We start from the raw sequence: 18,103 nt of genomic DNA, 5'->3' as shown, positions 1-18,103 counted from the left end.
ATATGATAGGGTTTCAATGAATAAATATAATGATTTGTCAGAGAAATTTAAGCCAAGAAGCAACGAGGTTGCTGGTATGTCTGCTGGTAATAAGGTGGAATATAAAAGAATTCTCTGGTATTAACAGGGTAATCGTACATATATCAAGATTGTAGTAAGGCTACTTTGAATGAAAAGTCGAAGTTGACTTGCTGGAGTTGTGACAAAATTGGCTACTTTGAAAAGGGATCGCAAAATTATTTTTGCTAATAAATGCCAAAGGATCTAACGCGGTTACGTGTTAAACTTTTACTCAGTTGCCAAGAGTTTCTCAGGTGCATAACTATATGCATAAATCTTTCCTTCTGTAGATAAAGTGCGGTTGATTCATCCTATCGATTGAGGTGTTTTCAAGAATCATGAAAGGTTTGAACGCAGATTGTAATCGTCAAGATACAATTGGGGTTTAAGATGAAATCAAGTGGCAAACTTGAAGAAATGTTTAGTTTCATATGTTTTAATCAATATTTTAATTCATTTTGATTGTCCAATTTATTAGTCCACAGTCGATAGTCCACAATTAACAGTCCGATAATTCATATATAGATTAATATATAATATTCTAATTAATTAATACGTATCGTGACCCGTATACGTCTCAGACTCGATCACAACTGAAACTATATATATTATTGTAGAATCAACCTCAACCCTGTATAGCTAACTCCCGCATTACTGCATATAGAGTGTCTATGGTTATTCCAAATAATATATATAGATGCGTCGATATGATATGTCAAAACCTTGTATACGTGTCCTGAGATTTAAAGTGCGTAAAATAAATACAGAAATTAAATGACGATAAATAAAGTGCGTAAAGTAAATAACAGAAATTAAATGATGATAAATAAAATTGCGAGAATTAAAATTGCTATAAAATAAATTGCGATAATTAAAATGTAATACGGAATTAACAGTTAGCTAGGTACAGTTAGCGTGGATTCTTAACAAAATTTCTCATAGTTAATTTGTCTGTTTCTAACAAATTTTATTTTGTCAAATGTTTTCTTCATTATGCCACTTGTTGAATTCTGATAGATCAAAATCCAAATATGAAATTGAATGAAAATGATTATTCTGCGGTGAACGGATACGTATATCGGTGGTTGTAAGTAGGATAGTAAATGATTGTTGAATTAGATTCGAAGAATGTACAATGTAACTTATTAATGTGAAATCTAATTATTCCTCGGGTATTACCTACCCGTTAAAATATTTTCACCATTAACAGTTTGTACGAAAGAATTTTTAATTACAATCTTTATGAAAATATATATACATATATATTTTCTTCAAATATAATCATGGATTTTATGAGTTAATATAATATTAATCTCATTTGATTCACTGTTAGATCTAGAATACATAATCTCTAAAACATTAGAGATTACATAATCATCATGAAGAACAAAGGTATTTGGTGTAGAACGATGATTATATTCGAGGTACAGAATGAGATGTTGAGGCGTGTGATGTTGAAACCTGTGTTGTTGGTGGTACTGTTGATGTCGGTGATGTTGCTGAAGCTGGTACGTTTTGCACCATATTCTCCAAATTGATTACTCGAGTGCGAAGTTCGTTGACTTCATGTATTACTCCGGGATGATTGTCGGTCGGAGCGAGCGGATGAATAAGGTTTAGAATTTTAGATAGAATATAATCGTGGTGAGATACTCTGAAAATGAATGTGAGAATGGTGTTTCGAACAGGTTAGCCGGTAAGTGTTTCAGGTTCTTCGCCAAGAGGCCAATGTGGTGGATGGAAAGGATCGCCTTCTTCTTGTCTTCAATGATTAAGGAGGCTACGAACTCATCAGATAAATCGGGGATGGATGATTGGTTGATTCATTCTGGTGACACTGCGTTCGGAGCTTGAGTGGAAATCTATATCGGAATAGCTGTCGAAATAACTATCGGAATAGCTATCGGAATCTGAGGGACTCGAACTGATTGAGGGATTCATCTCGTACGATCAGATGAAGGATTTTTGATAAGAAATAGATTATAGGATGTAGATTAGTACCCTGCAATACATCGTTTACATATGCACATATAATACTAAAATCCCCTAAGTTACGGAGGTATCTACGGAAGCTGTCAGACAAAGATAACAATAACATATATGCTAAGATATGAATTAGCAGATACGCTAAGATACAAATTTTGTCTATACACTATTCATGCAATCATTGCAGTAAGATGTGTCTAGACTAAGACTGATAAGCAGGTAAATTCCTAAGGATGATAAACAGATGATTTTCGACAAAAATGATAAGCAAAACTTTTGACATGCAGACACGGTCGAAGTCCAGATTCTCTAATGCATCCTAACGACTATCAGTTAGACATACTAATGCAAGACCTGGTTCGCTAAGACCACCGCTCTGATACCAACTGTAAAGACCCGTCCTAATCCATCCGGACGAAGTCCATATCAATTATAAACGATTCACAACAGTTGATTACATCGCGAGGTACTTGACCTCTATATGATACATCTTACAAACATTGCATTCGTTTTTTTTTAAAAAGACAATCTTTCATTACATCGAAAGTTGACGGCAGGCATACTATTTCATAATATATCTAACTGTAATTGACTTAATATTAATCTTGATGAACGCAACGACTCGAATGCAACATCTTTTGAAATATGTCATGAATGACTCCACATAATATCCTTAGACGAGCAAATGCACAGCGGAAGATTTCTTTCATACCTGAGAATAAACATGCTTTCAAGTGTCAACCAAAAGGTTGGTGAGTTCATTAGTTTAACATAAATAATCATTTCATAATTTTAATAGACCACAAGATTTCATATTTCCATTTCTCATAAACATACGTCCCATGCATAGAGACAAAAATATCATTCATATGGATTGAACACCTGGTAACCGACATTCACAATATGCATATAAGAATATCCCCATCATTCCGGGATCCTCCTTCGGACATGATATAAATTTCGAAGTACTAAAGCATTCGGTACTTTGGATGGGGCTTGTTGGGCCCGATAGATCTATCTTTAGGATTCGCGTCAATTAGGGTGTATGTTCCCTAATTCTTAGATTACCAGACTTAATAAAAAGGGGCATATTCAATTTCGATAATTCAACCATATAATGTAGTTTCAGTTACTTGTGTCTATTTCGTAAAACAGTTATAAAAGTTGCGCATGTATTCTCAGCCCAAAAATATAGAGGGTAAAAAGGCAAATGAAAACTCACTTAATGTATTTTGTAGTAAAAATACATATGACGATATTGAACAATGCAGGGTTGACCTCGGATTCATGAACCTATATCAATTATACATATATATATACATATATATATATATATATATATATATATATATATATATATATATATATATATATATATATATATATATATATATATTAAAATATATAATCGTAATCGAACAAGTTATGTAATATATTTGTCTTATATATATGATATTTATTTAGTGAATTAATAATAATGAAAATAATAATATTGATAATAATAATAGCCATTTTGTTTGTAGTATTAATAATGATAATAATAATGATAATAAAATAACGTAACTAAAATTATATATATAAAAAATCATGTTAATGAAAACAATAATAATTTGTATCCTTTTATGATGATAATAATAATACTAATATTTATACTACTAATAATCTAAATGATAATAGAATATAACTTTTTATAAAAATGACAATAATAACAGTAGTAATAATAATAACTATAATATAAATAATAATTTTTTTCTAATAATGATAATAATAATAATAATATTACTACTACTAATACTTGTTTTAATAATACTAATGATATTAATGATAATAATACTTATAATACCCAATGCTAATACTTATTAATGATATACTTATTAATGATACTAATATCAATCATGTAACGACAATAATTATTAATAATAATAATAATAATAATAATAATAATAATAATAATAATAATAATAATAATAATAATAATAATAATAATAATAATAATAATAATAATAATAATAATAATAGTAATAATAATAAAATAGCTACCTCAAGGTAACAAGCTTTAAAAAAATAAACGCTTCTGCCAGGGTTTGAACCCGCGACCATTCCCTAACTCGTAATACGCCTTAACCATTCAAGCTGTGCTGCTTTTCTCTTTTTTTTAATGCCCCGATTTATTTATATGTAGCCTATACCTATCTGTTGGTAATGGGCCGCATTTCACTTCAGTCTATCTTAGCCCAACTCAACACTTTGATCAACCAGTCCAATACACTACAGAATCACGGCCCAACAGTAAGCATAAGCCCAACAGCAGCTTTTATTGTTAATTAAAAAAACATGTCATCGCCTAGCTTCGAACCCGTAACCTCTAGCTCAACACACACACAGCTAAACCATTCTTCTACTTGTTCATTTCTGATTTAATTCCTACTTTAATTCATTTAACCCGTATTTACTAGTTCTTCTTCTTCATAACATCATAACACAATTATCACCATTAACATAACACTAGATTATCATCATTCTTCTTCAAATCCGTCCTCATCATTATCATTATTTCGGATCACCATGTATCATTTCATATCATCATTCTTCACTTTTCTTATTTACGTTCATCTTTATTATACCATAATCGAAGCATCACCCTCAACCTCATCGTTATTATTTAAGATTAAATGCTAAAACCCATTAAAAACATAAACGTATATATGTAGTGTAGCAGCAACGATGAAAAAGAAAAAAAAATAAAAATAAAAAAAATAAAAATAATCAGCGACGGTCAGCAGTTTTTTTTTTCGATGGTGGCTAAGATGGTAGTTTTAATGGGTTGTGTGGGTTTTCGTTGTAAATGGGTTTCGATAACCCAAACGGGTTTCGGTTGTATGGTGGCTCCGGTTGTAGTAAGGTGGCGGGTTTATGAAAAGAAAGTGGGTTTGAGGTGGTAGAAGGTGGTTGTCTACGGGGTTTCACTAGTAACCGGTTAGTAATAGTAGTAAATCATCGACGACGAAAGGAGTTGCAAGTGTAGTCGTATAGTAGTAGTAATCTTGTAGGTTTTTAAATGGTGGTTTTGGTTTGAATTTGAATGGAACCCAGGAAGCATGTAAAAAAAAAACAATTTAAATGGGTTTTGATTTCCTTGAAATTGTATAGTCGACTAGTTTGAAGATTATGGTGGTTCATGGTAGTGAAACAGAAAACTCTCGCAGCAACTTTTATGGTGATGGTGGTTGTTTGTTCCAAAAGGTGATGGTTGGTGTTTGTTCTTGATGGTGATAGTGGCCGTGGAAGAGGGTGGCGAATGGAGTGAAGGGTGTGAGATGCAAAGATTGATCAAGCAAGTCACAAAATACATATGTATATAATCTTACATGTACATATATTATAGATAAGAATAAGAATTAATATTATTATATGATAATAATTATAATTTATAATATAATAAAAGTACTCAATCAGTGAATTGAAACAGGAAAGCCATCTGAATTTTTGTTCCTATATACCGACAGTTTATCCCTGATGGCTATATCGTGTCCATTGCTAAACAGTTAAAGTATAAAAGTGTTCCTAAAAATCCCAAATTTTTAGATTAAATATATTTAATTATTTCACTCATTAACCGTTTGAAACCTGATCAAAAAAATTAGATAAATATTTATTTTCTGTTCCAATTTATATGTACGGGGTACTAATATTAAAACTTAAAAAGGTAAAAATATTTTTGACAAATCTAAAATCTTCGTAATCAATTTACAGTCCAACTTTTATTTCAATCCTTCATGAACATGTACAATATCTATATTAAAACTAACAAAACATCAACCGAGTGTTACTGACATTTACTAATTAGGCTCGAAATCATTCATTTTCAATATACACATTATATATATATATATATATATATATATATATATATATATATATATATATATATATATATATATATATATATATATATATATATATATATATATATATATATATATATATATATATATATATCATATCTTAATTGACAAGTTTAAGTAAATAAATATATTAATTATACTCTTTTAAACAACTAAATATAATATTTTATATTTACAAGTCATATTTATATATATATTTTTATATATATTTATATATATATATATATATATATATATATATATATATATATATATATATATTTAAATATATATATAACTATTTACAAATAGTTGTTCGTGAATCGTCGGGAGTAGTCAAATGGTAAGTGAATACATAAACACATTTTGGAAATTTTGAGACTCAACATTATAGACCTTGCTTATCGTGTCGGAATTATATAAAGATTAAGTTTAAATTTGGTTGGAAATTCTCGGGTCATCACATCCTCCGTTGTCCAACTTTCCATGGATTTATCATTCCTACTTCTATGGGTTCCAATTCGTTACCCTCGCCTTCTTTGTCAGTGTCGGTGAGATAATTCGTCTTAATAATGGATGGCGCCATTGTTAACACCTATTTCCTTATGAGGTAAGGCTTAGTGTGTCAACACGATACTTAGAAGTAATCTAGTTTTAGGAGGGCAGAGTGTTGCCGATTGCCGATTGATGGGTACCAATCCCTGCAGACCCGGTTCACAAGTGTAGAAACTTGTGGGGTGGCTTAATCAATCTCTCGTCCGCAGAGCGTAAAAGTGCTAGTCGGATGACTTCTAGTGAGAGAAAGTAGAGAGAGAGAAGTGAAGTCTCAGCTCTCAAATTTGACAAAATGTCTGAACAGTGTAAAATGACGACCCAAGGGGTTTATATATAGTGTTAGATCCACCGGATTATTCGGGGACACGTGTCAGATGATGATACGTTCTGTTACTTGTGATCCAAAATTTACGCTGAAGGTGGCATTCTCCGGCCAGGGCTTACGCGCTAGGCGACCTTCAGGGCTTACGCATGACGGAGCAGCCTGTACAGCGGAGAACGCTAGACGGATAACTCCACAAAACTATTGTTTCCAGCCTTCCTGATGCTACTTTTATGGAACCATTACGCCTTTTATGCGTGTATACGATAGGATACACCATTAGATATGTATATATATACATTTTATATAAAACCAATTATATAAAATGTAACATAACATTATTAATTATTTAACCTATAAATTGTTCCATAATATACATATCTAATGGTGTATCTTATTATATAAATTATTCCATAATTTATACACACATCAAGTAATACAATTTTAGAAAACTTATTTTCATAAAATTCAAGTGTCGCGTATTTAATCCACGATTCAATCGCTAAGATCAAATACGAATAAGGTGTTGGTAAGCTTGTTATTGGGTATGACCCGACTTAGATCAAAACATATTAGCCACGTTAATTTAATATATCTCTCGGGCATACGAAATGCCTTCAATCTCCCACTTGCACGAGAAAAATAAAAAATTAATGCAAGTGCTGGATACCACCTAACGATCATCCATCACCCCCAATATGTTATGACTTTGTGCCATTCAATAACATCATCCTTTTTGAGTTCCCATCTCGAATATGAATAGGTGAATCTTTCATCATATCCTTTTATCCTAGATGTCATGTTTAATCCAAGAGACACAGAGTGATCACTCTCTTCTAGATTTAACTTTATCAGGCCTTAGACATCTAACTCTCAACGAATAAGAGGGACAAATTCCATCTTGACTACATACGTCCTAAATATATACCTTGCATTATACCTGGGCTCTTCCTTATGAACTACCATATTTCAGAATAGCGAAGGAAAGAATCAAGGCACAATACTTGGTAAATATCTGAACCCAATATGTATCTCAGGTCAGAGGATACAATGATATTCGCCTTTACTCAAGATTACATGTGATCAACCACAAAGGCTCCATTTAGTAAATCTTGAGGGCGGGTCTTCCAATATTTGTATCCCACAAATATCTATGAACCTTGGTTGCAACCTTGCCCCTCATTCATCCCGTGAATCTATACCAATCCAAGTTCATAATAGTCTAAACCTCACACTTGTTCCCACAAATGTGATCGACTACGGAATTTAGAATAATAGCTTATTCATGGATGAAATATGCAAAATAGGAACTTGACTCAAAATAAATTAATACCATAATTATATTAATGAGTTTGAACAATTTCATTCCATTTACAATACTTAAAACAGATCATGACCAATCACTAGAATATCGAAGCCCTAATGCACAAACATGTCCTGCATGTTTTGCTCCATGTAAGAGCTTCGTGAGAGGATCTGCTATATTAAGATCTGTGTGAAATTTGCGAATACATATCTTTCCCTTTTCAACTTCATCCCTTATGTAGTTGAATCTCCGCTCAATGTGACGGGTCTTTTGGTGAGCAAGAGGTTCCTTGATTTGAGCAATCGCACCCTCGTTGTCACAAAAGATCTCAAGAGGGTCCTGAATGGAAGGGACTACTCCTAAGTCGTCGATGAAATTCTTCATACATGCAGCTTCCTGGGCTGCCAATGTGAAATGCCTCGTTCATATTAATTATAAACGTTTCATATTAATTGGTTTCTTTGCGAGGTTTTGACCTCTATATGAGACGTTTTTCAAATCTTGCATTCGTTTTTAAAAACAACTATAACCTTTATTATTGAATAAAGGTCTTAATGACATAATTTAGATTATCTATCAAAGACAATCTCCTCAAATAAATAAGTTTTTACACAACTCATTACAATATGATCAAATATATTACAACAAATACTCCGAATTCAAGTTTAAACAATATAAACAATATAAACAATTATGCCGACTCCAAATCTTGACCTTGGGTTGGCATACGACAGCGGAAACGTTTTTAATATTCACCTGAGAATAAACATGCTTAAAACGTCAACAAAAATGTTGGTGAGTCATAGGTTTAATTTCTATATAATAATCATAATATTTAATAAGCCACAAGATTTCATTTAATTAAATGCGCAGGATCATTACAACTGCAAAAATCATTCATACGATGAGTCGCCTGGTAACCGACCTTAACACAGAGCGCTTAAGATATCTGGCATCATACATTCCACTATTCAAATGTATGACAAGGACCCTTCGAAGTACTAAAGCATTTCCACTATTCGAAAATGGTGGTGGTTGGTGCCCGTAGATCTACCTTTAGGATTTGCGTCAATTAGTGTTTTTCACTAATTCTTAGGTTACCAAGCATAATAGTAATAAGTACAGATATCCGGTGTTAACACCTATTTCCTTATGAGGTAAGGCTTAGTATGTCAACAAGAGACTAGAAGTGATCTAGCTTTAGGAGGGCGGAGTGTTGCCGATTGATTTTTACCCTCGGGAAATAATCCCTGCAGACCCGGTTCACAAGTGTAGAAACTTGTGGGGTGGCTTAATCAATCTGTCGTCCATAGAGCGTAAGAGTGCTAGCCGGATGACTTCTAGTGAGAGAAAGTAGAGAGAGAAAGAGAAGTGAAGTCTCAGCTCTCAAAGTTGTCAGAATATCTGAACTTGTGTAAAATGACGACCCAAGGGGTCTATTTATAGTGTCAGATCTACCAGATTTGTTTGGGGACACGTGTCAAATGATGATACGTTCTGTTACATGTGCTTCGAAATTTATGCTAAATGCGGCGCTCTCCGGCCAGGGCTTATGCGCTAGGCGGCCTTCAGGGCTTACGCATGACGGAGCAGCCTGTACAGCGGAGAACGCTGGACGGACAATCTCCACAAAACTGTTGTTTCCAGCCTTCCTGATGCTATTTTTATGCAACTATTATGCCTTTTATGTGTGTATACGATAGGATACACCATTAAGTCCCCCCAGTTTAAGGACTTAAGCATTTGAAAAATGATTAAGTTGTTAAACTTTTGATAACGCATGCCAAACCAGCCTGTTCATTGCCCACTTGCATCGGGGAAAACATTTTAGGCATTAAATGCAGACGAATTTTACTGACACTGTTATGATTAATTTTTTACGGCTAAGATCATCCACGCACCTCCAGCTGTAAAAAGTGTTATCTTGCACCCTTCGTTTAAACTCACCCATACACGTGTCTCAATCATGACCATAAAAATTGCACCGATGAACCCTTATAAAAACCGTCATAACCGTGTTACCATCACTTTTTTACCTTTGCCAAGATCCAAAAATCATATTTCTCCCAAATCTTCATCGCCTTCTTCAATCTTCAACTTTTTAAGGTTTACCGTCTTCCAAGGTCAGTACACTTCATCTTACTGCTATTTTCTTCTTGTTGATATCTGTTACTGTATTATCATGGCTTCTTCATGGAGTACTGGCCAAGAACACGCCAAGCCTTCTTCATCAAATACTGCTGACATTCCAGAAGTTAGCACGATGGCTTCATCATTGACTAGTGAATATTTAGATGGATTAAAGATTGCCTTTCGCCATCTCAATCAATACAACCCTGTTCTTCCCACCATCGGACAAACTGCTGACAACCCTCCGTGTTCCCCTTACTAACTTTCTTCTTCGCCTTCTTAGATATTACGGGGCCTGTCTTAGTCAGATACATCCCCATGGTCTTCAAAAAATCATCCTTTTTGAAATGTACTGCAATGTTATTAATATAAAGCCTCGCATTAATGTTTTTATCTCTTTGTTTAGAATCCGCACGATTAGCGATTGCTGGCTTACTATTGATAGTAAGAAAAATAATCATTTTGTTGGTCTAAATAGAGTTTCAAACTTGAAGGACTGGAAAAGTCCATTTTTCTTTGTTGATGAAACTGTTATTCCGGAAGAATACTCCGTTGTCAGGGAGTGGGGTGCTATTGATGCTGACATAGGAAAGGGTGTTAAAATTTCTCCCGCAAAACAGCGGATAGTAAATAGCTTGAAAGGACTCCGTATTCTAACCAGATCATATGAAAGGTATGAGGGAATCCTTGTGCTGTGCAAAGTGAGCCAAGAATGGCCAAGCAATCTGTGCCAGTACTTCGTGAGAAAAAACAGGGTAGGATGTGATATGATCATCCTATTATATATATAAATTTTTGTCTACTGTTTGTCATGTGTACTTATATTGCTATTAATATGTAATCTTTGCAGGCAACTCCGTGATGCAGGTCCGCTCTGCTCTTTTATCCCCTGATCTTGATGATGATGTGGAGGTCACTGCTCGTGACAAAACTGTTGAAGAGCTTGAGGCGGAGAGAGTTGCAGCTGAAGCTAAAGCTGCTGCTGATGCCGAAAAGGGGAAAGAAATTGCTGTGAGCAGCTCAGACAGTAAATCCGGGTCTGATCATACAGACACTGAGCGGACAACGGATGATACCACCACCGCCGATCAGCAAACATCGGCATCAGTTGACATTACGGGTGAAACCAACCCTACTCCTCCTCCAATCCAAAAGACAAGAAAGAAGAGCATAGGCTCTAAAAGGGTGAAGAGTACTGAGGAGGGCAAAAAGCAAAAACATAGGAGAAGTATGTCCATTCTGCTCTCTTTTGAAAATGCACATGTTTTTGCTTATAACTGTTATGTTTGTTCATAATACTAATTTGTTTTTGTTAGTAATTTTAGCAGAGTCGGATGATAGCCAAGGGAAGGCTACGGAAGGCGGTGACCGGAGGCCGGAGAGGAATCTTGAAAGTGAAGGAGAGAAGGGCCTGAAAAAGCCTGACCCAAACTTTGCCCCCTTCGATGAATCTGAATTTCATGAAGATAGGCCTGAAGGCAACTCTGCTTATGATTCTCCTCTTCCTAATATCACTAGTCCTGTTGTCACCTCCTCCAATGTTCAAGAGCCAACTCTTCCTGCTCATGTGAGGGCTTTGCAAGCCATCATTGCAAACCCCGCCACTAAAGATAAAGAATTTGCAACTCTTATTCAGGTATGAACGATAAGACCCTCTGCATATATATGCTTGTAATTTATTGATGTGAGCTGTTTGAAATAACTCATAAAATTTTATTGATGTACAGGGTTGTGTTATCCCTGAGCTGAAACCCCAATTCTCTGCTCTTCGTTCTCATCAACTCAGGGAATCAACTATGGCAGCTCATGTACTGCTAAGCAACCACCTGGACTCTGTGCTGCAACTGCAGGAACATCAAGAGTCTATTCTTGCCTTTACTCGTAAAGACATAGCTGAAAGTGCAAATGCTCGTAAAAGAGCTGCTGATGCTGAGTGTGCCTTAAATGATGCGCAGAAAATAATAAAGGCTAAAGAAGTTGAGTTAAAAAGTGCTCAAGATGTTGCTGCTGTTCTGCAAGGGGAAAAGGATCCTGAGCAGGTGAAAGTGGGTGAGCTGGAGAAACAGCTGAGTGCAGAGAGAGAGAGAAGTCTGCTGAGCTACTCCGAAGGGCGGAGAAAGGCGAGGGAAATTTTGCTGAGCTTAAGAAAGGTGTGCCAGGTCTGATAGCTAAGGTGCTTGGATCCAGTCTTGTAGGGATTCCCTACAATGATTATGTTGATGCTGCCTGCGCCCATGTTATTGCTGATGTGACCGGCAAGCTGTTCAAATGCCTTGCTCCCAACCAAACTCCTTCTGATGCCATTGCCAAACTTATGCCTCCTGGTACTCAAGAAAAAGTTGATGAGGCCAAGAACAAATTGATAAATCTGAAGATAAATGTTTATGATGAAGTATGCAGCAAAGAAAACTCTTCTGCTCAAGATGTGCTTGGCGTGCAGTTTAATTGATCTTTGTAAAAATTTGAAACAATGTTTTGTAATAAATTTCTTACTGACTTTAACATTATATATATATATACTGACTTTATTGTGATGACTATGTGTGCTTATATGCTTGTTGCAAATATTTTTATGCTTAACGCTTTAAAACCAATCAATTATGCACCTGAGCATAAAATTTCTATACACAATTGTACAGTGTATAATTGGAGCAAATCATTTTGAAAAGTGCATAAGGTAACTCATATGTAAATGCCTTGCAGTATCAAGAATACGATGTCTGATTACGCCTTCCATCATAAAATTAATGAGGAAGAATTATGAAGTGTTTTAGAAGAATGACTATAAATCAATAAACTCTCTGTCTTACGCCTTCCGTCATAAAGTATATGAGGAAGAATTGCTAATTATTTTGCCTCCATACATAAAATATATAACTTCGTTCTATGAAGTAATTTTTTATAATGTTTGTCATGACAAGTATCTGAGTTTTGTATCATGCCTCGGTGCGTTCTAGTAAAACTTAAACGTTTTCTAGCCGATCCCTTGTGCCTTTACTGGCCGGCACAAAAGCTTCTGCCATCGGAGGTATTTAAAAATACGATCCTTCTGTGGGCAGGTTATAAATGTAATGTTTTACATTTGTCACGGGCAGCACTTTGTTTAAGAAAAATATAAAATTATTGTTCAGTACTGTGCAGTACATAAACGATTGATGACGACTTTTAGGTGGATCAAGCCTAATTAGTACGTCCTGAATGTTTAATGTATGCAATTGCTAATGTATGCACTGCAAAATAACCACAATGGTTCACAGTAAGTTTGATAAACGCTGCTTCATCTTATAATTCGAAATGTGTTCTTAAAATGCCAAACAGGCATGAGTACAACGATTGTAAAAGACTGCTTTTATTGAAATGCTAAATGTAACGTCCTCCCAATAGGGTCTGGAAGGAACGTCACTATTATCAAAACATAACAACATATTATAATAAACGAGAACAATACTAAATAGTGAATTTAACTTTAATGAGTACGCAGCGGAAAATGAAATGTCGTTACAATGACAGGAATAACAATATCGTAAATGTTCACATGCAGAAGTAATAAATGCGATATCTCTTGATCCTATGTCCCAGTAGTATCACATAAGCAGTAAGTATACGAGCTTGAATCAAACAGCACCTGAGACGAAACATGCTAAAGTGTCAACCAAAAAGGTTGAGTGAAGTTCATAGGTTTAACAAAAAGTTTGTCGTTGTTTTAGACTACAAGATTTAGTTTGTAAAGTTGATCTCCCGCAGGATCAAAAAGTTATGCCAATGCGTGATATTTAGACTAAACGTTCAAGTTTGCCCCATGACAAGTTGTGTCTGTCCTTGTCGGTTTAATTTCATTATTAAGTAATACAATGACTTGGTCAAATGTATCGGGGACGTTACTCCCGATAGGCCTACCCCCAATAATTAAGCATGCCGCAGCAATTAAAAATATCACTGTAGGGACTTAGTCGGACATAGCCGGGTATAGCATAGTTTAACAGTTTGGTACTTGTGTCTAAAGTGTAAAATTAAAAACAGCATGTGTCTCACCTCAAGTAAAAGTAAGTAAGTTTGCTAGCAATTAAAGAGGGTCTATGAATTCACCTTAGTAAGTAGAGAGAGAGTTATTCCTTGGAATAAAGAGTTGAACGAGTGAGCAGGAAAGTCAACCTATTGACATTTAAGAGTAGTTAAGTGTTTTGCCCATGTTTAAGTTTAAGTATGTGTTTAAGTATAGTTTGTTTTACTAAGTTTCTATTCAAAGTAAGTTACTATTTTTATAAAGTTTCCATTTTTAGAAAGTTTCTTATTTTACTAAGTTCCTATGACTAGAGAGTTTCTACTTTTTGATCAATCCTTAATTAATGATGTTGCTTAATTACGGATTGAGTGCAATAAGATTATAATGGAGGATGGGATGTTCGATGATTATTTTGGGCCCCGATGATCATTTTTCACTTTAACTATCAAGTGATCAACCACCCCGACCCGGTCTTCGTTATCGATTAGCATGATTCACCTTAACTCAACGTAAGAAGTCCTTGGGCAAAGTCACAAGTGAAATCTACAAAGGCTTAGGCAAATGGCAGAGAATCAACAACCTATAAATGAGAGGCCAAGCTCCCTATTTATAGTATCCATGATATCCGCGGTCTGCGAGATGCTCGGCTCTCCGCGGAAAGTCAGCGGATCAAACCGCAGTTTGGCATTTCAACGAATACATAACCGCAGTATTTATTTTCAGCGAATATTGCATAACTGTGCCTTATAATCCGCGTAGTTCTGTCGTTAGCTTTTTAGAAAATAAAATATACATATACAATGCTATGTATATGATCAAGTCCCCCCAGTTTATTATGATGCATTTTCGCGAAGCAAATGCATCATGATAAACTCTAAAAATAAAGAAGTGCATCTTAAAATATCTCGCGAACTTTATTATAAATTTTTTACTGTCCATTTATTACCGTTGTTTTAATTAGGCGAAACGCGTAATTACAACGGTAACTTTCGCTATTCTATCAAATCAGCTTATTTTAACGGCTAGATTTTTACCGTTTTACGCGTCACAGTAATTACAGCCGTTAAAATTCAATGATTACCTTTTCAACTTGCTCGCCCTAATCCCAATTATAAATAGCAGACAACGCCGCACAAAAACTTTACGCTTTCCTTTCCCAATTTCGCATTCAATTTGCAATCTTACAACCGCAATCGTAATTGACAATTAGCCAATTCAGCCTTTGATTTTCTCAATTCGACCTTCAATTTCATCACTTCCATACTCAATTTTTCCTTGCATATTATGAATGGCTGCTTCTGCATCGATGCATACTCCCGGCGGTTTTGTGTCATGTATGACAGAGGCCAAACTACAAACCCTTAGAGAGTGGTATCCGCCACTTGGGCATTTTGTTCCAACCGTGCCCCTTCACGAGGACCGAGCCGATACTCCCCCTAAGGGGATGATTACGGTATATGAGGCTGCCATTTCACAGGGCAACCTCCGTTTTCCTTTAACCAAATTTGTTCGCAGTGTATGCGAACACTACAGGGTTGCGTTAGCACAGCTTCACCCAAATGCGGTGAACAAAATTGTGCTTTTCGAAATGTATTGCCACGCCAACAACAAGCAGCCGTTGTTAACATTGTTCCGCACTCTTAACAGCTTAATTTTATATGATGTGGGATGGTTCTCATTCCGCAGCAAGTTGGGCAATATGGTTTCTCCTAAAGATTCCATCGGCAATTGGCGCGGTTCGTTTTTCTATATTAACGATACCGCGTATGTCGATAGCAACATTCCGAGGAAGTGGAGCGAGGGGATTAATTCGGAAGTCAATGAGAAGCAGGTGTTGGATGATCTTGAGAACGATGTTCTCAATATTTTTAGGAAGGCGGGCATCATTGTGAGGCCATATTCCAATGTACCGCTGTACATTGGACACGTATCAATCCAGTGGCCATGGAGCGACCATGACGCACTTTTAGTTAATCAAGCCAAGAATGGTATTTCACTTGTCTTTTTTCTCATAACATATTTCACAGTATACCTTTTGCCTTGTATAACATTTCGCATTGTTTTTTCACAGAGATTCCTCTTGACCTTGTTATGAGGACCACTGATGTTAGCAGAATCAGCCCTGCTCACCGCCCGAAGGAGGGCGAGGGCGATATTATTCTGATTGATGAACCAATCATCAACGAGCTTTTTATCGCCGGCGGCGAGGACCGGGGCAAAAGGAAAATGGTGGAGAGTTCACCGACTCCACGCAAGAAACGACTGCATACTCTTGCAGAACAAGAGACAAGTGCAAAATTTTAAGTTTACGACTTCTAATCATATATGCGCATATTATGCATAAATTAGCGATATTTATTAATCTTGTTTCAGTTGTGATTTCAGAGTCTCCCGCTGAAACCAATCCGCGCTACAACATCAGGAGCCGTACTCCCACAGATGTGGTAGGAGAGCCTGAGCAAGACCCATCCCTTCCTTCTGATGCAGAGGCGTCCAATCAAGAAGAAGGAGAGGGTGCTGATGAAGAAGAGGCTGTAGCTGATGAGGAAGCCAACAGACTGTATCAGAAACTGCATAAATTTCTTCCTGAGCAAACAAAGGCAAAGTATCGCAGTCTAACTTTGGCTGAATTTGCAAGACAGCGGTTATTTAATTGCTATAACTCGCTCTGTCTTACTATGGATAGCATAGAAGGGTTCACTGATTTATCAGATGAACGTGAACATGCTGTCAAGGTGGCCAACGCTCCGTACTTGAGAGCAGAAAAATTAAAAACGCAGCTGGGGAAAGCGAAGGAAGCAATCGCCCAGCTTAATATGAGAGCGAACACTGCGGAACATGATTTCGCTCAACTTGTTAAGTGATAGTGTATATATTGCTATATTCTCTATGATTGCATACTTACAAGTTCGTCATTATATATCTTCAACTTATAATACCGAACTTGGGGGACTTGATAGTGCGCATAGCACTACCTTGCGTAATGCACAAGCGTGCTGAAATCCGCAATCCGCACAAGCGTGCTGAAATCCGCAATCCGCACAAGCGTGCTGAAATCCGCGATCCGCGATCCGCGATAATCCGCGATCCGCAATCCGCGATCCGCACACCGCGAATATTTCAGAAACTATAAATAGGGAGCTTGGCCTCTCATTTATGCATTATTGATTCTCTGCTATTTGCTCTGGCCTTTATAATTTTCACTTGAGACTTTGCCCAAGGAACTTTTACATTGTGCTAAGGTGAATCATGCTAATCAATGATCAAGACCGGGTTGGGGTGGTTGATCACTTGATTGATAAAGTGAAAGACGATCATCAGGGCCCAAAACAAACAACAACACCCCAATCCTCCTCATTGCACTCGATCCTAGATTCAAATCCGTAAGGAAGACGGATCTAGGCTCGATCAATTGGCGCCATCCGTGGGACACAACAACGTGCTACGTAATCTCGCTGATTAGAGAATTTTCAATCAGATTTTAATGATTGCGGGCAAATTTTCGCAGCATAGTTCGTGATCTCTTCGGTAATTGAACAAATGAGTCAAATCTGGCTCAGATCTGTAAGTCTTCGCCCGTATCATTAGTATCATGGAATTTAATTGAAAAATGACATGCGATACTTTAATTTATGTGCGAATTTCAAGATGTATTAAAATAAGTCTGTTTCACACCTGACATTATTTTATGTCCACATAATTACTTGATTATACTGCGAAATTGTGAGCACCATGTGATGCTTGACACCTGTTGATTTCTCATGCTATATGTCAATATTTGGCTAAGATTAAGATGAATTCAATTAAGTATTGAATTAAACACCAACTTGTTATGTACATATTGCGAGGCATATGGT

The sequence above is a fragment of the Rutidosis leptorrhynchoides genome, chromosome 10, assembly GCF_046630445.1.
Source record: "Rutidosis leptorrhynchoides isolate AG116_Rl617_1_P2 chromosome 10, CSIRO_AGI_Rlap_v1, whole genome shotgun sequence".
Taxonomy (NCBI): domain Eukaryota; kingdom Viridiplantae; phylum Streptophyta; class Magnoliopsida; order Asterales; family Asteraceae; genus Rutidosis; species Rutidosis leptorrhynchoides.
Note: the sequence above shows the minus strand (reverse complement) of the source record.